This window comes from Periplaneta americana, chromosome 7, assembly GCF_040183065.1.
Source record: "Periplaneta americana isolate PAMFEO1 chromosome 7, P.americana_PAMFEO1_priV1, whole genome shotgun sequence".
Classification (NCBI taxonomy): Eukaryota; Metazoa; Arthropoda; class Insecta; order Blattodea; family Blattidae; genus Periplaneta; species Periplaneta americana.
In genome coordinates this window covers 171,594,978-171,621,177 of record NC_091123.1, presented here as the reverse complement: position 1 = coordinate 171,621,177, position 26,200 = coordinate 171,594,978, and the positions used below count along the sequence as shown (strand labels likewise).

Sequence of the window (26,200 nt, the reverse complement as noted above, 5' to 3'; positions counted from 1 at the left end):
AAGTGATTCCAGTGTAAAAGCCTCACAATGTCCTATTGCATGTAATTGGGAGTAAAATATTTTCTTTAACATTTATGCACCAGTGGTCCCAATAATGCTTGACGAACAATGAAAGAGTATTACTTTGAAATAATCAGTACCTACTACGTAAAATGAAATACTGTGTTCGTTTTTTGTTTCGAAATTACTGCAATATTTGTATTTTCTTCAAATACTGTATACAAATCGTGTAAATAAATGATTCTTTACAAACGACTGCTTTGTGAATTGTAACTGAGTAATTCTATTGTTTCTTGTGTTACAATTATTGTCAAATATTGACACTGACAATAATTGTGTTTTTTCCTTCTGCTAAGTATGTTTATAATGTCCAAATGTCAATTTAATTGAACACTAGAAGCGCAGAATAGATTCTTGTACGTCCCTCCCGCTAAGAACTGGTAAGAGCAACACGTGAATGACGCAATCTGCACAGACCGGCGTTCCGCGCACATACACTGCACTTTCAGTGTCTGATTTTTGACATGCCTGGTCTAGATTATATTTTGATATTTTAGCATTAAATCTACTTTAAATATTTTGTGTCTTTAGGTACAGTCTTAGAGGAAAGTTTTATCACATAGCTACTTATTGCTTGCTTTTCGGGACTTACATAATATCTGTGCGATATGCTCAACATTTTTACATTCCCTTCTTCTATCCGACTTCCTCATTTGCTGAATATTTTAATCTACGAATAAGAAACCGTAGGCAACGAAAATTAATTGAACCTAACGTTTTACAACTGCTGGTTTAAAACACAGCTCAAGTTTTTTTTTCTAAGTTATTGAATTCTTTTATTAAAACCTGAAGCAGTGAAATTCATCACTGACAAATTAAAAAAAAAACAATTAACTATATTATTATGTCATTTATTTTACAGGTATCTTTTAAATTATGCCTTCTTGTACATAATATGTATTTATTATATCCCCATTAATATCTGTAAATGTTATGTTTTAGCCATAGTTGTAAATAATACTAATATTAAATAATTACTTAAAAATAGCAATACTAAATAATTAATTTATACTAATAATAAATCTGTAGCCGAAATTTTTCTGGTAATTTTCGATTTTCCAAAAATAATTAGTCCTAACATATATAATTAACCGCCCTGGAACCGAAAATCGCTTTTTTGAAATTTCTGTTTGTATGTCCGTCTGTCTGTCTGGATGTTTGTTACCTTTTCTAGTGATAATGGCTGAACCGATTTATATTAAAATTGGAATATAAATTAAGTTCATTGTAACTTAGAATTTAGGCTATATGGCATTCAAAATATTTTATTTAAAAGGGGGGGTTATAAGGGGGCTTGAATTAAATAAATTGAAATATCTCCCTTATTATTAATTTTCATGAAAAATATTACATAACTAAAGTTTCTTTAAAAATAATTTCCGATAAGTTTTTACTCCATGCAAAATTTTGATAGGACAGATATTTAATGAGATAAATGAGTTTCAAAATTACAATAACAACGCTATCTAAGGCGATATAATGAAATAAAAAACAAATGACTTAGTCTATAAGGGGCCTTGGACAACAACAATCGAAAGCTGAAACATACGGTAGCCTACAGAGAACGTTTCTGTGCTTGCATGAAGTAATATCGGAAGCTAAATTAACCGATTTGTATAATTAATTATTAATTCACCATTGGAAAGTGTAGTTTCTCTAGATGGACATAATGCTATAATGTTATTACAGTAACTTCTGAGTGAATCGAGGACAGGTAAGATTAAAATAGCTTCTTAAGCACAGAAAACTTAATTAGGCATTCGTTTGCTATATTTTCTAAAATAATTTTTGTGACCAAATGATCAAAATGATCGCATTTTAATTTTTAAATACAATTTAAATTAAGTAACATAATAAACGATTTATCCTTCTATCAAACACAAATGTTCCCTGGATCAAATGTCCTATTTTAATTATGTAATTACTTTATGTTTATTTCTAACGGGTGCAGCGGAGCGCAGGGGTGAGGCTAGTTTTAATAATATTTATGCTGAACTGGCCCCAAACACGAGTTTTGCTCATTTGGGTGGCGCCAAGATACAGATGTTTATATTAAGTCTTTTTTTGCTTTACGTTTCAATGCTGTTTGGACAGTTTCTAGTTTCACTTGATCAGTATATCCATTTCTATGTGATTATGCGGAAAGTTTTTAACCGTTAACACTTCATTTAAAAATTCGTTTACGCAAACATTTGCATTGCACTTACGATTTGTACATCTGAAGCGAATAGATCATCCTTTAGTTGATTCACTTTAATAAACTTATAGTTGTATATTATTAAGCACAGCTTTCCCTTTTTCGTTTTAATTTTATCTGTTATTTCCCTACTAATGCAAGTTACAGAATTTCAGGCGATGTCTGCTCGCAACCTACTTGTCAATCGGTGTGTGCTTGCAACCTAGCCGAAGAGACTCTTCTCTTTGTGTTGTGACGTCTCGTTCTGACAACCTACGTACACCAAAGAGACTGAGGCGTGTTCTGGCAACCTGTGTATATACCAAAGAGACTGGAGCGTGTTCTGGCAACCTGCGTATATACCAAAGAGACTGGAGCGTGTTCTGGCAACCTGCGTACACACCAAAGAGACTGGAGCGTGTTCTGGCAACCTGCGTATACACCAAAGAGACTGGAGCGTGTTCTGGCAACCTGCGTATACACCAAAGAGACTGGAGCGTGTTCTGGAAACCTGCGTATATACCAAAGAGACTGGAGCGTGTTCTGGCAACCTGCGTATATACCAAAGAGACTGGAGCGTGTTCTGGCAACTTGCGTATATACCAAAGAGACAGGAGCGTGTTCTGGCAACCTGAGTATATACCAAAGAGACTGAGGCGTGTTCTGGCAACTTGCGTATATACCAAAGAGACTGGAGCGTGTTCTGGCAACCTGCGTATACACCAAAGAGACTGGAGCGTGTTCTGGAAACCTGCGTATATACCAAAGAGACTGGAGCGTGTTCTGGCAACCTACGTATATACCAAAGAGACTGGAGCATGTTCTGGCAACCTGCGCATATACCAAAGAGACTGGAGCATGTTCTGGCAACCTGCGCATATACCAAAGAGACTGGAGCGTGTTCTGGCAACATGCGTATACACCAAAGAGACTGGAGCGTGTTCTGGCAACCTGCGTATATACCAAAGAGACTGGAGCGTGTTCTGGCAACCTGCGTATATACCAAAGAGACTGGAGCGTGTTCTGGCAACCTACGTATATACCAAAGAGACTGGAGCGTGTTCTGGCAACCTGCGTATATAACAAAGAGACTGAGGAGTGTTCTGGCAATTTGCGTATATGCCAAAGAGACTGAAGCGTGTTCTGGCAACCTGCGTATATACCAAAGAGACTGGAACGTGTTCTGGCAACCTACGTATATACCAAAGAGACTGGAGCGTGTTCTGGCAACCTGCGTATATACCAAAGAGACTGGAGCGTGTTCTGGCAACCTGCGTATATAACAAAGAGACTGAGGCGTGTTCTGGCAACCTGCGTATATACCAAAGAGACTGAAGCGTGTTCTGGCAACCTACGTATATACCAAAGAGACTGGAGTGTGTTCTGGCAACCTGCGTATATACCAAAGAGACTTGAGCGCGTTTTAGCAGCCTGCGTATACACCAAAAAAGACTGGAGCGTGTTCTGGAAACCTGCGTGTACCAAAGAGACTGAGGCGTGTTCTGTCGGGCCATTACTGATCCAAACGTATTGTTGTTTTGAATAAAAGGGATTATAGAACCCGTCGCAATCGAGTTGCCATTACAGGCACAAACACACTGTTGTTTTGAATATAAGAGATTATGGAACCCGGTCCAAATGCGTTACCATTACTTGTCCAAACACAATGTTTATTTGAATATAAGAGATTATCAGATACGGCCCAAACGGGTTACCAATACTGTTCCAAACACACTATTGATATGAATATAAGAACTTATCAGACCCGGCCGAAACGGGTTACCAATACTGGTCCAAACACAATGTTTATGTAAATATAATAGATTATCAGATGCGGTTCAAACGGATTACCAATACTGGTCCAATCACAGTGTTGATTTGAATATAAGGGAATATCGAACCCCTCCTAAACGAGATGCCATTACTGGTCCAAACGTACTATTGATTTTTATAAAAAAATATCGAACCTTTCCCAAACTTCCTGCAGCGGCTACAGTAGACCCCCGAGTGTGACCTCAATGTGTCATTAATCTTATTTATTACCGGTATATAATGTATCATTGTGAAGGTATCGGCACTTAAGCAAACGAAATGAATAATATTCTAAATACAAATGCTATAATATACGCAAAGTGAAGGATGTAAGTGTAAACTTCAGAAATAGAATTACTGGCGGAGCCACATTGCCACGGAATTTGAATAATAAAACACAATACAACATTTAATAGCAGTATTTATTTTACTAGATATGAATAGTACAATTCAAGTATTACATTCCGTACATGAGCAGATTATTCACAGAAGCATAAGTGAGGTGGACAGAAAAAATCGTATGTATTGCATGTGAACTCGCATTCCTCCTTCTTCATACAGACTGTGGAAAAAAAGGCGCTTAAATAGTAGTATAAAACTGACAATTCAAAACATTTATTTCAATAATTATGACGATTAATTTATTTCAATTTTTGGAGGAACTCTCTGAACAACAGTCTTCAATCTATGTAAAGCTTAATTAGTTATGATGGTTACCATTTGTTATTAACACAGAAAAATTCGTTACAGCACACAGTGGTCTAAAATGCAAATTTAGCGGGACAACTAATAAATTTTGAACTACCTAACAAATTTTCACGAAATTTTACACAGTAGTTACAGATAGCATAATATATGTTATGTATACAAGATCTGATTATGTTGGTATAAAGGGAACTACTCTTTATAGGGGGCGCAATTAGGCAAAATTAGTACTTTTTCTCCTACTTAACGGATTTTTTTTAATGAAATTTTACACAGTGTTACAGTTAGGATATATGTTTTGTATACAAGCTCTGATTACGTTGGTCTAACGGAAACTGTCCCTTGTAGGCTTCTTTCTGTTTGATATTATCTATATTGTCTGTAAAACAAAAGTACTAACACTGATTTCTTAATATTGCAGTTGTGTTTTAGATCTTAATAACATAGTAGTATAATATTATACTGTATTAAGTGGATGAAACACATCATTCATAAAGAAAGTAATATTCCAAAGAAAGAGATTGAGTATGACATGATAAGTTGGAATTTATATTGATGGTATCTTTAGCCTTACAAAAGTAATCAATAAACTAATCAAAACAATATTACAGTACAAAGCAAAGTTACCTAGGTACTGTAACTGTTTTAAGTGTAACTAATATTACATAACAAAACTCTTATCGCATTATGCTTTTAAGGTGATATGTAGCGACTTCATTATCATCAGAATATTAAATTATTTTCTCGAAATCTGCTGAAGCTATACAGCTGACATTTTTACAACACATGGGCACGTATCTTTTGCTTATGACGTAACAGTAGTCGCTTTGTTAATTCATTTCCTTACAAACAATTTCCATGCGAATATTTTCAATATTTCCAATACACGATCTTCAGTAATACGTATATACGGTATATTAGATTTACGAAAACATTCTGTAAGGCTACTAGATAAATAGGACTATATCTGAAAATTTCACTTTTCTATAGGAAAAGTTGAGAAAATATTTCTTTTGAATAAAAAAATCAAACTTGTGAAAAATGAGCATTAAAATTAAAACTTACATTCTTATAATGCCCTTATACTTCTCAGGCAAATCTAAAAATTAACATGGATACAGTTTTAATAAGTTCTCTTCCCTTTATCTATTGGATCAGTGCTGGCCATCCCTGAATATAGCTCGACCAAGCGGCATATACCACCTCTTTCGTCTATCTCTTTCCTTTCCGCTGTAAAGCACTCAGGCTCTCCTGGGCTCTAAAGCGCGCGCTTGCTCCTGTGGGCATCAATTGACATGCCTGCCTTATAGGGAGGGGAGCAATTAAACAAAATTAGTAACTTTTCTCCTATCTAACAGATTTTCATGAAATTTTATACAGTAGTTACAGGTAGTACATTTGATTTGTATATAAACTCTGATTACATTGATATAAGGGGAACTACCCCTGATAGGTGGGCGCAATTAATAAAAAATTAGTAACTTTTCTCCTATGTAACAGATTTTCATGAAATTTTATACAGTAGTTACAGGTAGTACATTTGATTTGTATATAAACTCTGATTACATTGATATAAGGGGAACTACCCCTGATAGGTGAGCGCAATTAGTAAAAAAATTAATCACTTTTCTCCTATCTAACAGATTTTCATGAAATTTTATACAGTAGTTACAGGTAGTACATTTGATTTATATACAAAGTCTGATTACATTGATAAGGGGAACTACCTTTTATTGGTGTTCGCAATTAATAAAAAATTAATAACTTTTCTCCTATGTAACAGATTTTCATGAAATTTTATACAGTAGTTACAGGTAGTACATTTTATTTATATACAAAGTCTGATTACATTGATAAGGGGAACTACCTTTTATTGGTGTTCGCAATTAATAAAAAATTAATAACTTTTCTCCTATGTAACAGATTTTCATGAAATTTTATACAGTAGTTACAGGTAGTACATTTGATTTGCATATAAACTCTGATTACATTGATGTAAGGGGAACTACCCCTTATATGGGGATGCATTTACACAAAATTAGTAATTTTTCAGCTATCTAACAGATTTTCATGAAACTTTATACAGTAGTTACAGGTAGTACATTTGTTTTGTATACAAGTTCTGTTTGTTTGGATTGTCTTTGTTTCGACCTCACACTTGCTGTAATGGAAAAGCTTTCTTGGACAGCCACGATTTTTTCCGGGGTAGGCCTAGGTATTCTCTAAATTTTCATGACTATGAAGATAAGAACCTAATTTAATAAGTAGCTGACTAAGACAATGTTCATTTCTTAAAAAGGAAATCATATTCTTTATCCTCTTGCGCTGCAACAATAAATTATCTTACGGGAAAAATATAACTCTTTAAGTATTATTGCACGTTTTGGAAGCTTATTTGATATATATAATTAACAACTTGTCACCTTGCATTCCCTGAATTGCATTTCGGAAGCAGATTCTGTTCTCATATATTGAAATAACTGCAAGCGAGAAAAATTGCACTACTGCACCTGGCAAGAATAGTGCGCATAATTTATTACTTCCGCAAATCTGCGCACCTTAAGACTTCATTTAAAACAGAGATAAATACTCGAGGAAGTGAAAAAAAATCATTTTGGGACGGAAAAAAGGGTGTTTTTTTCTCTATCTTAGCTAAAACTGTACTCAATGGTTATATTTATATTTCGTCCCGTCTCCATTCATCCAAACATTTGGCAAAAGGTAATAAATAAGGGGGGCGACTATATAGAAGGTACGCAAATGTTGTACCCCTGTGAATGAAGCCATGTCAGAAATATCGAACTGTTGCCATTATTTTTTATCCAACACTAGTACTTTTGCTACATATTGTGCAAACAGAAATGTCATTATGTATTTCATGATTACTTATTTTAAATATGACTTCGATGCAAAAAATCACTTACGTTGAGCGAGGCTCTGGGTGGCAAGCATCTGAAACAATTCATGAAAAGGTGACATATTTAATTCAAACATTGCATGTGGATTGAACAAAAGTTAATATGTAATGCTATTCGAGAACACGGGATTTACCAAGTTCAAGAAGTTACTGCTGATATATTGACCTACTTTGTGTTTATTTATTTTCTCTCTTACTTTTTGCTAGTACATTTTTATTTTTAATGATGCTTGGACAGAAGATGGTAGTTAGAAAACTATTAATTGTATTCAAACAAAGATTGAAGAAACTGAATATATGAAAGTTTAATTTCAATGCATACTCATTTTCATAATATAGTTGTGATGTTTCAAAGCTGGAAAAATTACAAAATTAACTTTCATTTATTTTAAAAATATTATTTAAAAATTTACCATTATTACGAGTAGAAACGCAAAGAGGAACAAATGATGAGAGGCTGACATTTTGTTGTGGACTCTTGCACAGTTCTGGGTACCTGCAATTAATAGTAGTAGTAGTATTAGTATTTATTTATTTAACCTGGTAGAGATAAGGCCGTCAGGCCTTCTCTGCCCCTCTACCAGGAGATTCCAACTACAATATCAACAATAAAATTACAATTAGTATTAAATTTATAATTACAATTACAAATAACATTACAATTAGTATTAAATTTACAATTACAATTAAATCAAAGTACGAAAAGATTACCTGAATAATTAAAGCTAGATAATTTATCATATAGAAACAAAGAATATTTTATATTTATTGAATTAAAAATTAAATCTATAATAACAAAATTGTATAGTGATGAAATTACTGAATATTGAAATATTTTGTAATAGATTAAAGAAACTATTTACAAGAAATCAATTACTGACCAAGTGCCTAGTAAGTTTTCGTTTGAATTAAATTTTATTTCGACAGTCCCTGATGCTAGCAGGTAGCGAATTCCAGAGTCTTGGCAGGGCTATTGTGAAAGAAGATGAGTATGAGGAGGTGCGATGGGATGGTATTGTTAGTATTGTTTCATGACGAGAGCGTGTGTTCAGATTATGGTGGGAAGAAAGGTAAGTGAAGCGAGACGACAGGTACGAAGGAATAGAAGAGTTCAAGATTTCGAAGAGAAGGAGAAGTGAATGTAAATTTCTTTTCTTATCTAGTTTAAGCCAACCTATTGCTTCCAGGGATGGGGTAATATGATCATATTTACGAACATTGCTTACAAAACGTACACACAAATTATGAGTACGTTGAAGTTTCATTTTGTTGTCGCTGGAGAGGTTAGTCAGTAAAATATCCGCATAGTCGAAATAGGGAAATACAAGTGTCTGCACAAGGGACTTTTTTGAGCAAGAGGGGAGATGAACATTTATCCTTTTTAGCACATGGATAATAGAATATACTTTTCTGCAGGTTTCTGTGACATGATTACATAAAAAAAAGCTAAACAATTAACAGCATTCTCACCACTCTATAATAGCACAAAAATCTGATCATTTTTATCTTTTCTGTATTGCCATTGTCCATATATTTACATGCAGAATTGGTTTTTGCAGAATGTAGGCTTAATATGAAGGTATTAGTTTAAAGCACAAAGATAAGGTCCAGTCGGTCTGGGTAGTGTACGTACGCAGAATAAATAATAAGTCTCAATTTTTTAAAGAAAATTGGTTGTAATATCAACCCAGAATCATAATTAATTAATTTCTGCTTTTTAAGAAACTGCATTACAATATTGTGACAGCTGCGTCGGGATTCGAACGCATGTCCGACAGAGCGCCCGGCGGACGAAACGTTGGTCACTTAGGTGTGGCGGCAAGGGGAGCTTCTGCAGCCGAGAGAGGGCAGAGGGGCGGTGTACTACGACGCGGCGAGGGGAGGTTGCGCGCGCATCTGGTGCTTGCTGAGAGAAGAAAGGAGAAAGAGCGACCGCGGCAGAGAGGAGAGGGGTCCGGATTGTTCGAGTGCTATCTCTGGACACGCGTGGAAATATCGAGAACTCGTACTTTCTCGCAACTATGGTGTGAGTATAAATTACGCACGCGAGTGAACTTGAGTCAGTAAGTCAGTCAGTGTTATAGTCAGCCAGCCTTGTGTACCGGAGTTCGACTTGAATGTGTGTCCGCAACTGTGTGAGCATCCGAAGACCTGAGTTCGAATGCAGTGGACCGCAGTTGGAGGGACCTGAGTTCGAAGTTCACTGGACTGTCTCTAAGGTCTGGGGTTCGAGATACTGTGAACTCGAGTGACTGAGCTAGAAGAACTGTGAACTGAGAACTGAAAGTTCTGATTTGTAAATAGTGCTTTGTGAACATTAGTAAAAATTAACAGTTCATTGTTGTTCTCAATAATCCAAGTAAATTGTCATTGTCGTCTGTGGAGTGCAATAACGAATACTGTGTTACTGTGTGGAGAGCAAATCCCATTGTTGACGGGAGCAGAATTAAATTGTAGAAAGTGAAGAGTAATTGTTGAAATAATAAAATTACATTGTTGTTTAGTATAAAATTTACAATATCAACCGATTGAAGTCTGCTTACGTACGCAGAGTGATTAATTAATCTCTGCTTTTTTTCAACAAATTGTATTACAATATCAACCGATTGAAGTATGCTTACGTACGTAGAGTGATTAATTAATCTCTGTTTTTTTTCAACAAATCGTATTACAATATCAACCGATTGAAGTCTGCTTACGTACGCAGAGTGATTAATTAATCTCTGCTTTTTTTCAACAAATCGTATTACAATATCAACCGAGTGAAGTATGCTTACGTACGTAGAGTGATTAATTAATCTCTGCTTTTTTTCAACAAATCGTATTACAATATCAACCGATTGAAGTCTGCTTACGTACGCAGAGTGATTAATTAATCTCTGCTTTTTTTCAACAAATCGTATTACAATATCAACCGATTGAAGTATGCTTACGTACGTAGAGTGATTAATTAATCTCTGCTTTTTTTTTTAACAAATCGTATTATATGAACCGATTGAAGTAGGCCTACGTATGCAGAATAATTACTTAATCGCTGCTCTTTTTAAGAAAGTATATTATATCAACCGATTGATGTAGGGCAACTTTATCAGAAAAAAATTAATTATTGCTTTTTGTAAGGAAGTATATTACAATTCCAACCAATTGAAGTAAACCAATGTACAGTAGTGGCAAGAAAAAAAACCGGACCGACCCTTGTAGCTGATTTCAGAGCCTTGTTCACTCCAGAGCACGATAGACTGGTAACTAAGACAAGGGAAGGAAACATTTTTTTGTTCCTTATTCAAACTTGTTCCCAATGCTTTTCGATTGCTGGTAAAATTCATGTTCTGGGAATAATAAGTTAATGAAGTAGTAAAATATCGCTGCAATCGAAAAGTATTGCCCACGAACATTCCCTTAATACAGCGTTGTCAGACACAGCTTAAACGGAGCGGAGCGCTCCACTAAAACTCGTTGCGTGCTCCGGTGATTCCACAGACATAAGCAAGTTCACGCTCCGACTGGACGTCTCTAGCACCACAACCGGTTTCGGAGCTTACAACTCTGACTCTACTGCCTTAATAGATTGATGGAAAAAACCGATCTCCCTCTCACTCAGTAAAATTGTAGTAAATTCTCAAAAAAAAAAAAAAAAAAAAAAATCACACAATATTACTCGTATCACAATATTACAACCTTTACTCATATATTGCGATATATTTAAACGGCCAATTTTGCCAATAACATTATAAGAAATAAAGCTGAAACAATCCACGCAATACTTACCTCAACTGGAGTTAGTTCAGGGTGTGAAGACGATTTAGTGGAAATTCAGTATGTGTAGACCTATATATATTCTGGCAACAGTGCAATTTCACCTTATTACAACACTTTCATTTGACCTACTAATTTTCTTCTACCAGTATGACAATGTCATAACGAGTAATTTTATATCTAAATGGATAATTATTGAAGTTTCTCTTTCTTTATCTTCCTTTTTCAACTGGTTTTGTTTCTCAATATTTATCTATCGCTGTCCTAGTTATTTTCGCGTGAATTAATTAACTATACCTTCCATAAAAATTAATGACCCAGTTTGCTTTATCAAAATTTGCGCAATTTAAAAAAATTCTTAACTCGCCTGATATATTTCGAAAACCGTTTAATTTCGCTTCGAATATGACTTATGAAAGAATCTTTTTCATGCGTCCAACAGAAAAAAAAAATGTACAGAATTACAAAATACACACCCAGTTTGCCAAAAGCTAACGATTGCAGTAGCCTCATATTATGCTTAATACATTTTTAAATTTACATCGTAATAGTCTGATTTGGAAAGGACTTCGTGATAACTTAACAACTTAAATTTTGGTAGAGCTATTTTTTTAATTTCCTAAATTTAATTCCATTGAGTCATGATTAAATGTGCAGTATATTCTTCAACCTTCCGAAAGTTCAAGGGTGGCGTCAAATAATTGGAAAGAAAATGAAGAAACGTGTATACATATTTCAAGGTAACATGTTTAAAAATACTAATATACGAGAGTTGTAAATATAGTAGTGGCAACATAGACAGTACGAACATATTATTGAACTTACATGGAAAATACATTCGTGCGAGGTCGTGCGTATTTGCTTGTTTTCCGCACAGAACCAATACGCGGTAAGTGTGAAATACCACATTCAGTATTCCCAACGTAACACACATAACAATTTCCCTCTTCTTACCGCGTAAGCGCGACATTCATTTTACTGCTTTAGGCTTTTAAAATTATTTTTAGAGACCTTTAACATAGTAATAATTATAAAATGGAAACTTATCACTGCAATTTCACCTAAATTGCAATGTTAATTATTGTTTTTAAATATTTGCAAAAATGAAGTAAAGTCTACTACTCCACGAAACTTATTGCATTCCTGATACAAGTAACATTAAGGAAGCCGTGAAAAAATCAACAAGATCCCAGATGCCGATGTTATTACTGCAATATGTTACGCAAATAATATTGTTAAAATGTTAAAATGAAAAAAATAAATCATTACATAACCTTACCGTTTGTTTTAAGTTCGCATTTATAGACTGGGGGAAAAAAAGACAGACGTATATCACGGCCTGCTGGAGTATAGTAAACGCAGAAAACATTTTATAGCAACAATGTTGAAGAAAGATATTTTGGTTTTCCGAAGTTGCCGTCATTAAACAGAAACCAACATGGAGATTTCATTGCAACTAATTAGAAATTCGTCTTTCAGGTATGTAATAAACGATCTTCGCACAAAATAATGTATGATACACGAGCGGTATGTTTGTTTTCATGTTCTCGGAAATTAAAAAAGCTCAACTACGTTTCGCTTTTTCAAACTTTTCCTCGAACATGAAAACTTCAACATACCGCTCTTGTAACGTATATTACTATTACATCCCTTCAATATATTCACCAGCGTGTTTCTGTATCTTTTGCCAAATTTGTGGTAACCGTTTAATTCCATTAGCGAGGTTGTTTCTGTTGATCTCTCTGATGGATTGCCCTATTGCATGAAGCACTGATGCAATATCTGGAAACCTCTTGCCTCTAAGGGGTTCTTTCAACCGTGGAAACAAGTCGTAGTCACAAAGACCCATGTCAGGGGAATACGGAGGATGTTCCAATACTTCCCATATCTGTAGCAATAAAGTCACTGCACGTGCGACATGACAACGAGATTATTATGCAAGATGAAAGATAGATTCTCTCTCAGGAAATGTGGACGTTTGCGCCGCATAGCTGCACTTAAGTTGTGTTCGAGAACATGTTGGTAGTATGCTGCATTGATATTTTGGTCTTGAGGGACTGCGTGGCTAATGATAACACCTTCACGCTCGTATGCCACTATCAGCATGACTTTCGTCTTAGAGGGTTGATATCGCACTTTTCTCATTCTTTATGGTGCCATTTATTAGACTGACGCTTTAATTCAGGCTCTTATGCCCGTGACCACGTCTCGTCAATGGCAACAATACGTTACAGGAATACGCCCCCTTCGTTGTGGTATCTGTGTAGATGGAGTTGAGCTGTTGTATATTGGTGCCATTTCTGTGCTTCTGTCAGGTTATAAGGAACCCAGAGTGCTGCAATTTTTCTCATATGGAAGTTTTTCTTCAGGGTGTGCCACACATTATAATGACTGAGTCCAACCTCGCTGGATAAATCTTGTCAACTGTAAGGAGACTTCACACGAACTCCACTTGTTCGTCACAAATGGACGGGCGACGTGTGCGAGCCACATGTGCCGTCTCATTCCGACCCGTACGAAATGCAGAGGCCAATCTTGCAACCGTCCGACATGATAGTGCATCATTGCTATAAGCTTCAAGCAACCCTTAATGACATTCGCTTGCATTTCTACCACTGGCTACCTCGATTTTTAATCCACGATCGCTGCTCAAGTTTAGTAAACATGGTTGAGAGCAGTTCAGAATAATGATCGACATATTTTTACCACGCATAGTAACATCTGTTGTCATAGCAACCGGTTTTATCATTCAATACATCGATATTATCTCCTACTACAATCACCAGTTGTCTCGTATCGCCAGCGAATGCGCATGACACATTCGCGGCAGTGTTGCCACTACTTTATTTACAACCCATATACAGGGTGATTCAGAACACCCGTAACAGTAATTTATTTCGGAAACTAGTGCATTAAAATTTTCGAGACAAAAATATTTATTACTAAAGCACATGTGAACTTTCACTTGAGCTTGATTTCATCAATGAATCTTAACAGGAAGTAGGATCAGTGGCGTATCACTTTAAAATTTCAAATGGGAGTAGTGGTCAAATATAGTACCATTTGATAGAGCACTTCAAAACAAACAACTTTCAGAGGAAACGTTTTTATTAGTTCCTACTCTTTCAATGAGAAAACGTACGAAAAAGCAATGGGTGATTCGGACCACCTGTAAGTCATTTATTTCGGAAACTAGTGCATTAAAATTTTCGAGACAAAAATATTTTTAACTAAAGCACATGTGAACTTTCACTTGAGCTTGATTTCATCCATTAATCTTTCATCCATTAGGGTCAGTGGGGTATCACTTTAAAATTTCAAATGGGAGTCCGGTCAAATTTGGTGCTATTTGATAGAGATCTTCAAAACAAACAACTTTCACAGGAAACGTTTTTACCAATTCCTACTCTTTCAATGAGAAAACGTACGAAAAGATAATGCCATCAATATTGAGAAATGTTACAATACGAAAATGTAAACAAGACAATTAATGTTGACAGGTGTTATTGAAAACTGGACAATGTCATTAATTTTGACAAATGTTCAAACTGTCTGCCGTACTGAGCAGCACACACCCGTACTCTTGTTCTAACACTGTCAGTGACTTCTAATACTTCGGCGTGGTCAAGTGACTGGCAGGTCTCTCGTACGTTTTCTTATTGAAAGAGTAGGCATTAATAAAAACGTTTCCTATGAAAGTTGTTCCTTTTGAAGAGCTCTATCAAATAGTATCAAATTTGACCGGACTCCCATTTGAAATTTTAAAGTGATACGCCACCGACCCTACTTCCTGTTAAGATTAATGCGTGAAATCAAGCTCACGTGAAAGTTCACATGTGCTTTAGTCAAAAATATTTTTGTCTCGAAAATTTTAATGCACTAGTTTCCGAAATAAATGACTTAACGGTGGTCCGAATCACCCATTGCTTTTTTAAATTTTCTCATTAAAAGAGTAGGAATTAATAAAAACATTCCCTCTGAAAGTTGTTTATTTTGAAGAACCCTATCAAATGGTACCATATTTGACCACTACTCCCATTTGAAATTTTAAGATGATACTCCACTGACCCTACTTCCTGTTAAGATTCATTGATTAAATCAATCTCAAGTGAAAGTTCACATGTGCTTTAGTAATAAATATTTTTGTTTAGAAAATTTTAATGGACTAGTTTCCGAAATAAATGACTGTTACGGGTGGTCTGAATCACCCTGTATTTCTTTAGTGAACTTGTTATTTGGGAATCAGATCAATTCCTTACACAAGTAGATGGGGTGAGGTAAAATATCACATTCTCTGTAAATGTTACGTTTGCCCTTGCGTTTTATACATAATATGATAATCCTTATCGTGATTCTTTTCGTGATGTTATCGTGGTCATCATTGAACGTTTCGTAGTCCTTAGCGCGATCCTTGTTGTATTTGTCGTAGACCTTATCATATTCCTTTTAGTCTTTGTCATGGTCCATATCGTGGTCTTTATATATAAAATTGTTGTGATTCTTATCGTGGTGCTTTTCATGGTACTTGTTGTCCAAGCCTGATTTTTATCGTGGTCCTTGTTCTTGTCTTGGTCCCTATTACGGTCTTTATCGTGGTCCTTGTCTTTGACATAGTTCCGATCGTGGTCGTTGTCCATATCGTTGTCCTTGTAATCGTTATCGTGATCCTTTTTGTCCTTGTCTTTTTCTTTATTATGGTCCTTTTTGTTTTTGTAGTGGTCCTTTTCGTGGTTCTTGTCTTTCTCATGGTCTTTGTCGTAGTTGTGGTCCTTGTGACCGTTATCGTGGTCCTTGTCGTAGTCCAGTTTGTGATCTCTACCGTGACTTTTATGTCACATGTTACCTTACTTTCTTTCAAAAGATCAAGGACGAAAATACGCAGGTATGGCGATATGTCTTCGTGCATGGATACGTCAATATCGTGTGAATCGCGCTTTACAACTTAAACTTTCCACCTCGAAGAGTCGTCCCTTTTTTTTTTTTCTTTTGGGAAAGTGTACAAATCAATTACGTACAATTCAGAATTAATTTACATGTAATTAAATGTAATTTTGCCAGGTCCTGTACACAATTATACTGTATATTGTACAAGCCAGAAATACATATGTATTACGTGTAACCCAGGTTCTACCGTAGTTCCATTGAATGGACAAGTGCATAATATTCAAGGGGAATACTATGAGATGCAATAAACGCAAAAGCAGGAATAATTTTGTTGCTATACCCACTTATTAATTTGTAGAAACTTTCAGTATGACCGATAGCAGTAGGGTTCTCAACCCTCCCAATTTCCCTAGATCTCTCGTACTTAACAAGGAAACATTCAACTGTGTCATATTGAGATTCTGTTCCAATCTTTGCACACTGAAAGGTCCTGTGAAGAAAAAGCATATAACAAAAAATTAGGCCATTACCTATACTGCCAGGCCCTCCTTTTTGAGGTAGGGTCATTCCATATAAATTCATCCAGACCATGTCACCCACTGTTTCCAATTTCGCTGAGTCTTTGTATATGTGTTACATATCTGAGTGAATGGCTTACCTTAAAATTGTATTGAAATCCGTGAAGTCGTTGAAGGGGAAAATAGTGATATTGTTATGAAAGTAGTTGTATGTCAGCTGTTGAAAAAATTACAAATAACGCCACAGTTTCCAATGTAATCATTAAAATTTTATGAAAATTGCTCTGTTATTGATATTTATATTGGAGATTTAAAAAATTTCACATTTAAATTACTATGATGCTTGTATCTTCTTTTAGGATTTTTTTTGCGTGGAGATGCACTATCACCTTTACTTTTTAACTTCGCTTTAGAATATGCAATTAGGAAAGTTCAGGATAACAGGAAGGGTTTGGAATTGAACGGGTTACATCAGCTTCTTGTCTATGCGGATGACTTGAATATGTTAGGAGAAAATCCACAAACTATTAGGGAAAACACGGGAATTTTACTGGAGGCAAGTAGAGCGATCGGTTTGGAAGTAAATCCCGAAAAGAAAAAGTATATGATTATGTCTCGTGACGAAAATATTGTACGAAATGGAAATATAAAAATTGGAGATTTATCCTTCGAAGGGGTGGAAAAATTCAAACATCTTGGAGCAACAGTAACAAATATAAATGACACTCGGGAGGAAATTAAACGCAGAATAAATATGGGAAATGCGTGTTATTATTCGGTTGAGAAGCTTTTATCATTTAGTCTGCTGTCAAAAAATCTGAAAGTTAGAATTTATAAAACAGTTATATTACCGGTTGTTCTGTATGGTTGCGAAACTTGGACTCTCACTCTGAGAGAGGAACATAGGTTAAGAGTGTTTGAGAATAAGATGCTTAGGAAAATATTTGGGGCTAAGCGGGATGAAGTTACAGGAGAATGGAGAAAGTTACACAACGCAGAATTGCACGCATTGTATTCTTCACCTAACATAATTAGGAACATTAAATCCAGACGTTTGAGATGGGCAGGGCATGTAGCACGTATGGGCGAATCCAGAAATGCGTATAGAGTGTTAGTTGGGAGACCGGAGGGAAAAAGACCTTTAGGGAAGCCGAGACGTAGATGGGAAGATAATATTAAAATGGATTTGAGGGAGGTGGGTTATGATGATAGAGAATGGATTAATCTTGCACAGGATAGGGACCAATGGCGGGCTTATGCGAGGGCGGCAATGAACCTTCGGGTTCCTTAAAAGCCATTTGTAAGTAAGTAAGTATATTGGAATTGTTTTCCAAAGTTCCAAACCTTAAAAATGCTGGAAGTTATGTGTAATAATAACACAGTGCTATTTTCGTATTTCCGTTTTTGATCTTTTGAAAGAATGTAAGGTATCATGTGACACAAAAGTCACGGTAAAGGTCTCAAATTGGACTACGACAAGGACCACGAGTACGATAAAGACCATGAGAAAAACGATAAAGACCACTAAAGTCCCGTCGCTCTAATTTCAGGCAGCCAATCGCGTTGCAGATCGGCTACATTTAAACGTGTGCGTCTTGTGATTCGCTTATGAAGACGTTATTAATTTTTTAAGGCTCGATAAATACTTAATGTAATCGCCCGCCATTTTGGCTCTTTCGTTTTCGTTCGCAGAAAGCACACAAAGACTTGTTTGCCGCTCAATTATTTGCTGAATTACAGTGCGTTTGATTTATTATCATATGAGCTACGACATGATAATGTTTAACGGTGTGTAAAATAGATTCCTCGTATGGTAGCTCGGCAACGAAAGAACAAAACTGGCGAACGATACTACCTACCTAGACTTTATAGAGCCTTGACTTCCTAAGACGTATGCAAAGAGGAGGAGTCACGCCGGGAATAACAGCGTCGCGACTTAAAAAGCAGTAGCGGCCGGTGATGGAAAACTTTGATGAGGCCTCATGTAATTAAATGTCGCATCGCTGTTATTCCCGCGTGACTCCTTCTCTTTGCTTACGCCTTTGGAAGTGAAGGCTCTATGAAGTCTAGGTAGGTAGTATCGTTCGCCATTTTTGCAAGGCCTCCAATCGCATTAATATTGAAAACATAATGAAATAAATGACGCGTAGCTTGTTTTATCAAGTCCAAAAATATGAAGAGCTTTATAATTTATGGAATTAGAATTATAACAATGGGTAGTAAGAATAAAGCTTAAGTACTTTCTCAGGGTTTATACTTTTGAGTATGAACACTTCCTGTGATTATATACTCGTAACCACTAGAACATACTCATATTCGTAAGAATAAAGACATTCTACCTAACGCGAATATATACTCATCTCTACAGCCTTCTTGATCGTTTAAAAGTTAGTATGTACTCGTGTTACCTATCCTCTTTGACCACATTGCACCGTGATACTCAGTTTTTTTATAGACTTTCACATGCTATCCGCATGCTGTAGTGGTTTGTGTTTTGGTTTTCATAAATAAATAAGTAAATAAATAAATAAATAAATAAGTAAGTAAATAAGTAAATAAGTAAGTAAATAAGTAAATAAGTAAGTAAATAAGTAAGTAAGTAAATAAGTAAGTAAGTAAATAAGTAAGTAAGCAAGTAAGTAAGTAAATAAGTAAGTAAGTAAGTAAATAAGTAAGTAAGAAAGTAAGAAAGTAAACATGAAAGAGAGAGAGAGAGAATAAGATAAGTGATGTTAATAAACAGGAAACAAGAAAATAGTACTGGAAAATCGTCATTACGGGATGTTGGATAAAGATTACAATCCATTTCTAGAATTCCAGTTATGCTAATTCTATTTATTATTATTATAGAGAGTTATATATATATATATATATATATATATATATGTATATATATATATATATATATATATATAATTTAAAGTTACAAGTAATTGCATTTTGCAATTCAAATTTTACAAAATAAACTGTAATTGTTAATTATGTTTAACAATACAATCTAACCTTATAATTTGATAGCCATTCATACTTTTATAGGTTATGTTTCTGTATGAATAACAAATACGTGTTTAACCTTTTTCACATTCACTTTTGTGAAGCGTTAAAGGCTTCTGAAGTTCACGTCTTTTTCTATATTTTTCTGTGAGGTACTACATTGTTCATAAATTCTGCCATTTTTTATTTTATTTAACATTAAACTGAACACAAATCAACAAATATTCAGAATTGAGTCTGCTACAAACCATACTCAGAATAACATGAGAACGAACTTGTAAATATGAGAATATACTAGCTTTTATTCTTATCAAGCATGAGTATATATTCTGTACAAGATGGACACTTGAGTATATTCTACTACGCTTCCATGTTATGAGTATGTAATCAAAAATGAGTAGGTACTCAAATGTTTTTATTCTTACTAATAAGAGTATATACTAAAAGATGTCCAATATATACTATACACTCATGTTTATTCTTACCACGGAATGTAATATGGAGAAAGAACATATGGGCTTAGATTGGAAAAATACTAAATTAACCAGGTATATCCTTGATAGTTCAAGTTACAGAGCTATTCATCTTATTTCCAGGTTCAGTTCAGAATACTACAATGAAGTAAAGCGCTCTAGCGGGAAATTACAATACTAATTTTTGCTGATTCATTCGAAGTGCGTACAAGTGAGCGATATTATAATATAAATCCGAATGTAACGAACGAATTTTTTTCCAGTAAGAGAGCGCCTACCTTAATTTAGCGTTGGATATGTTTAAGGCTCATTCACAATGAAAATTAAACATAACGTAAGCGTTAACTTAAGAATGTAAACGTTACGGTAAAATCAAGAAATCATACCATCATTCACGATGGGAACATAAACATAACAGCAAACATACTTGGTAACCATGGAAACATAACAACGACGCCATTTCCTCATATTCCGTCGTATACTTCAGCGCTCCACGATTGTGTTCTGTTTGCAAATCACGTAAGCATAAGCATGAAAGTTTGGAGTTTGCAAACTTTCATGTTAACGTCTTACGGTAATGTTTATGTCAATGCCTATGTAAATCATTGTGAATGATCCCATTTGGTAGCCTGGACGCAAACTTCTGTGTTTATGTTACGGTTATGTTTAATTTTCATTGTGAATGGGCCTTTACTGTTCAACGGAATCTAATTTTTTAAATTCATATTCAACCAGTACTACTTGCAGATGTAATTTTTGGCTTGACATAAAGTATTTGGGTGCAGAAGGACAGAGATCTAGAGCACTGTACTGTACAATGACACATTCAGGCAAATGGATTAGACGTGGAGGGCCAACCACATGACATTCTGTATTCCTATGTACGTGTAAGTCGAATAACAGCAGTTGATTGTGTTCGTGGATATAGAGCATAGGCAGGCAGAATCGGGCGTGCCCTGGGCTGGGTGGGCAAGTATTGGGCAGTTGTTGCTCTTAATACAGACGTCTCCAAAAGCGTATTCTTGAGTAAGCCCCTGAACGGAACCGAAGCCAGTACGTAACGAGCGCGCACCGCCTCACCCATCCCCAGCTGTACTGTACTCAATGTTTATGCGCAAACGAAGAGCAGTGGCGGACTGCCATTATCACTGTGTTGGTCGGAGTGTTCCACTGTTTCACAATGTCTTCTAATCATGGACGTAGTACATTCAAGAATGAATAGGAAGAGAAATTTTTTTGTGTTAGTGGGGAGAATGTGAAATGCTTAATTTGTTCGAAAATTCTTAAGGGTTTGTTAAAATTCAACATGCGACGACAATACTCGACTCTTCACAAAGAATATCATACAATAAAATTACAGGTATGCTGGGCATGTGAAAATAATTTATTTTGGGGCTATCTGTGTAACTGTTGGTTATACATAATAATCAGTATATTACAATACGTTTACACTCAGTTCGGCATGACAAACATATAGTTTTTCGTTTAATTTTAGATGAAATGTGTAGGCCTACAAATATTTTGATAAATATAAAATAAGGAAATACAAACACAAATCACACATGTGCCCTCAGTCTTAAACAAAAAAAGCTTCTTGCTAGCTATGTTCTAGCTTGGAATATTGGAAAATCAATGAAGCCCTTTACAGAACCATCATTTATAAAATCGTGCATACAGGACGATACTAAAATACTGTGTCCAGAACAAAGTCAAAGTTTAAGAAAATTAAATTGTTTCCAATTACAGTTCTGAGAAGGAATTTCAAGATTGCAAATGTAATTGAATCTGAAGTCTAAACCACAATTAACCAGTTTGTAGCTTACTCACTTGCATTGGACGAAGCACAGATAGAAATGACAAAGCTCACCTAGCCATTTTCATCCGAGGAGTTAATGAACATTTTACTGTGTCTGAATGTCTTCTACATGTAATTACAAAATACAACTGGAGAAGATCTTTCCCAGGCACTCAAAGGCACCATACAACAGAAGAGGTTGAATTTGCAATGGTTTGTTTCAATAGCAACAGACGGGGCTCCAGCTTCATAGTATGTCAAAATAATGTACAAAAATATGATATTTTATTATTCTTTTGATGTTATTATTTGTAAACATAAGCAGACTGTTGCCGCGATCCCCCACTGGTCGCTTCCATCTGTTGAGGTACGAGTCTTTCCCCCTTCTCTAGCCTTACAGCACACTGTGTTCGGCTGGCAGCATCGAGAGCACGAATGACGATACGCTTTTTGGAGACCTCTGTCTTAATATGAGGCAAGAGTTCAGTGGCGGCCACTCAGTCGCTAATCCCATAGTGCAGTGGTTCATACCCTGGGGTCTATGGACTGTTCGAGGTCTTTGCGTGGGCTTCAGGGGGCCCGGGAAAGTAACATAAAAAATTAACATGTTTCATTATTTCAACATAAAAGTCGGAATCGTATCTAAAATTGTTTCTCACTTTTTTCATTTTGGGGGGGGGGGAGGAGCTCATAGCTTTCACCAAATTTGCTAAGGGGTCCGTGACTAAAAAAAAATTAAGAACCACTGTCCTATTGGGATTGACAATAATATTTTATCACCTTATTTCAGTATTATGTTTTTCAAAATTAGAGTTTTTTATTTAATATATTTACATTATCTATTCTAAACAACAAAACGTTTTGCTTTAAGCGCTTCCTTCTATGTTTTTGACAATAATACTTAATTACTTCATTTCAATTTTTATTTTCTGTTCAGAGAGTTGTTCCTAAAATATATCTACATTATCTGAACAACGAAATGCTATTATGATTATGCTTCATGTATTTCCTTATACTGTATGTTGTTTTCTGTGTTTTGCAATTAGCAGGGATATGTCTGAAACAATACTTCACTTTCCTAAAACAACTTACCTGCTTGAAAACGGATTGTTTTAAACTTCCTATTAGTTGCATACGCTCATTTCCTTCTGCATTATTATATGTCTGAGCATGCCTGGTGTTGTAATGTGGCTCAGCGTTATATATTATATATTTTACTACAGCAGAATGTCCACGTACTAAGCATTTCACAAGTTCGCCAGTTTGAACAGAGAAAAGCGTTTCTTCTACGGGGAATTTTGAATAACTTTGAATGTAGTGGCGGTGCTTGTTCTGGTCTCTTTGTAAATAGTTTTCTTATTATAACATAAAATACTCAAGTCTCCTGTAATTTAATACCTCGATAATTATTTCGCGTTTAATTTGTACTTCAGGAACTAACAATTTCTTTGTTCTTAAATCATGCAATAAATTTTCTAGTCTTCATTAATCAGATAATGTTTTAGTACTTTGATTTTATTATAACTGTAAATGTAATGCTAATTGTAATTTTAATTTCAATTGCATTCTTGATATTGTAGTTATAATCTCCTGGTAGGCGGGAAGAGGAATCCTGATTACTTTATCTCTACCAGATTAAATAATAAATAAATAAATAAACAAACAAACAAACAAACAAACAAACAGATAAGTCAGTAAATAAGTAAATAAATAAATAAATATAGAGAGAAGGGAAGTAAAGAAATAAAAAGAAAGAAAAGAAAAAAGAAATAAAGCAATAAATAAGTAAATAAACAAAGAATTTAGTAGAGATCTTTATGAAATGATGGTTCGGGCCAACATTCAACAAAGTTGAGTACAAATACTTTAAAAATTTTTTTAGAACGTACACCTGTACATAAGGGTAGTACCTGTCTTACAGTTGTACCGGTCTATTAAGATAAAATTATACAATAAGAAATATAATATAGGCTTAAACATTACATTAAGAGCGATACCTATGGAACAGTAACATTATACGTTAATATTTTACATCAATGATTGTTGTAATATAGGCTTAAACATGTTGTTAAGAGTAGTGTCTTTGATACAGTAGGCCTAACAATTAAAGTTAAAATTGTACATCAAAGATTGTTGTAATATAGGCTTCAACATTTAGGAATATATAGGATCACTTTCACGTGTTAAATTTAACCGAAGTTTATAAATACGCTTAAAAATTTCATTAAAAATAGTGCCTGTGAAACAGTAACATTTAAATTTGAAAATTTACAGCAAAGACTACGCTTATTCTTTTGTAATACAGGGCACCGCACTATTGTTAAAATCCTTATATTTTGTGTTATTACTCATCCAGACATACTCTGGTTTTGAAAAAAAGAGATTATCGAACCCGGCCCAAACGGGTTACCATTACTGGTACAAACACACTGTTGATTTGAATATAAGAGATTATCGAACCCGGCTCAATCGGGTTACCATTACTGGTACAAACACACTATTGATTTGAATATATGAGATTATCGAACCCGGCCCAATCGGGTTACCATTACTGGTACAAACACACTGCTGATTTGAATATATGAGATTATCGAACCCGGCCCAAACGGGTTACCATTACTGGTCCAAACACACTGTTGATTTGAATATAAGAGATTATCGAACCCGGCCCAATCGGGTTACCATTACTGGTCCAAACACACTGTTGATTTGAATATAAGAGATTATCGAACCCGACCCAATCGGGTTACCATTACTGGTACAAACACACTGTTGATTTGAATATAAGAGATTATTGAACCCGGCCCAATCGGGTTACCATTACTGGTACAAACACACTGTTGATTTGAATATAAGAGATTATTGAACCCGACCCAATCGGGTTACCATTACTGGTACAAACACACTGTTGATTTGAATATATGAGATTATCGAACCCGGCCCAATCGGGTTACCATTACTGGTACAAACACACTGTTGATTTGAATATAAGAGATTATCGAACCCGACCCAATCGGGTTACCATTACTGGTACAAACACACTGTTGATTTGAATATAAGAGATTATTGAACCCGGCCCAATCGGGTTACCATTACTGGTACAAACACACTGTTGATTTGAATATAAGAGATTATTGAACCCGACCCAATCGGGTTACCATTACTGGTACAAACACACTGTTGATTTGAATATAAGAGATTATTGAACCCGGCCCAATCGGGTTACCATTACTGGTACAAACACACTGCTGATTTGAATATAAGAGATTATTGAACCCGACCCAATCGGGTTACCATTACTGGTACAAACACACTGCTGATTTGAATATAAGAGATTATTGAACCCGGCCCAATCGGGTTACCATTACTGGTACAAACACACTGCTGATTTGAATATATGAGATTATCGAACCCGGCCCAATCGGGTTACCATTACTGGTACAAACACACTGCTGATTTGAATATAAGAGATTATCGAACCCGGCCCAATCGGGTTACCATTACTGGTACAAACACACTGCTGATTTGAATATATGAGATTATCGAACCCGGCCCAATCGGGTTACCAATACTGGTACAAACACACTGCTGATTTGAATATATGAGATTATCGAACCCGGCCCAATCGGGTTACCATTACTGGTCCAAACACACTGCTGATTTGAATATAAGAGATTATCGAACCCGGCCCAATCAGGTTACCACTACTGGTACAAACACACTGTTCATTTGAATATAAGAGATTATCGAACCCGGCCCAAACGGGTTACCACTACTGGTACAAACACACTGTTGATTTGAGTATAAGAGATTATCGAACCCGGCCGAAATGGGTTACCATTACTGGTCCAAACACACTGTTGATTTGAATATAAGAGATTATGGAACCCGGCCCACACAGGTTACCATTTCTGGTACAAACACACTGTTGATTTGAATATAAGAAATTATGGAACCCGGCCCAAACGGGTTACCATTTCTGGTACAAACACACTGGTAATTTGAATATAAGAGATTATGGAATCCGGCCGAAACAGGTTACCATTTCTGGTAAAAACACACTGTTGATTTGAATATAAGAGATTATCGAACCCGGCCGAAACGGGTTAC

At 35.5% G+C, this 26,200-nt stretch overlaps 1 long non-coding RNA gene across 1 annotated transcript; it reads right to left on the bottom strand.

The window, feature by feature from the left end:
* Positions 1–4,452: 4,452 nt before the first annotated feature.
* LOC138703723 (uncharacterized) lies at positions 4,453–11,606 on the bottom strand. Its single transcript, XR_011333249.1, has 4 exons — positions 11,439–11,606; positions 8,084–8,166; positions 7,678–7,705; positions 4,453–4,610 (listed from the first exon to the last, which is right to left on the bottom strand). It is a non-coding gene; the product is annotated as an uncharacterized lncRNA (long non-coding RNA).
* Between the last annotated feature and the right edge of the window lie 14,594 nt (positions 11,607–26,200).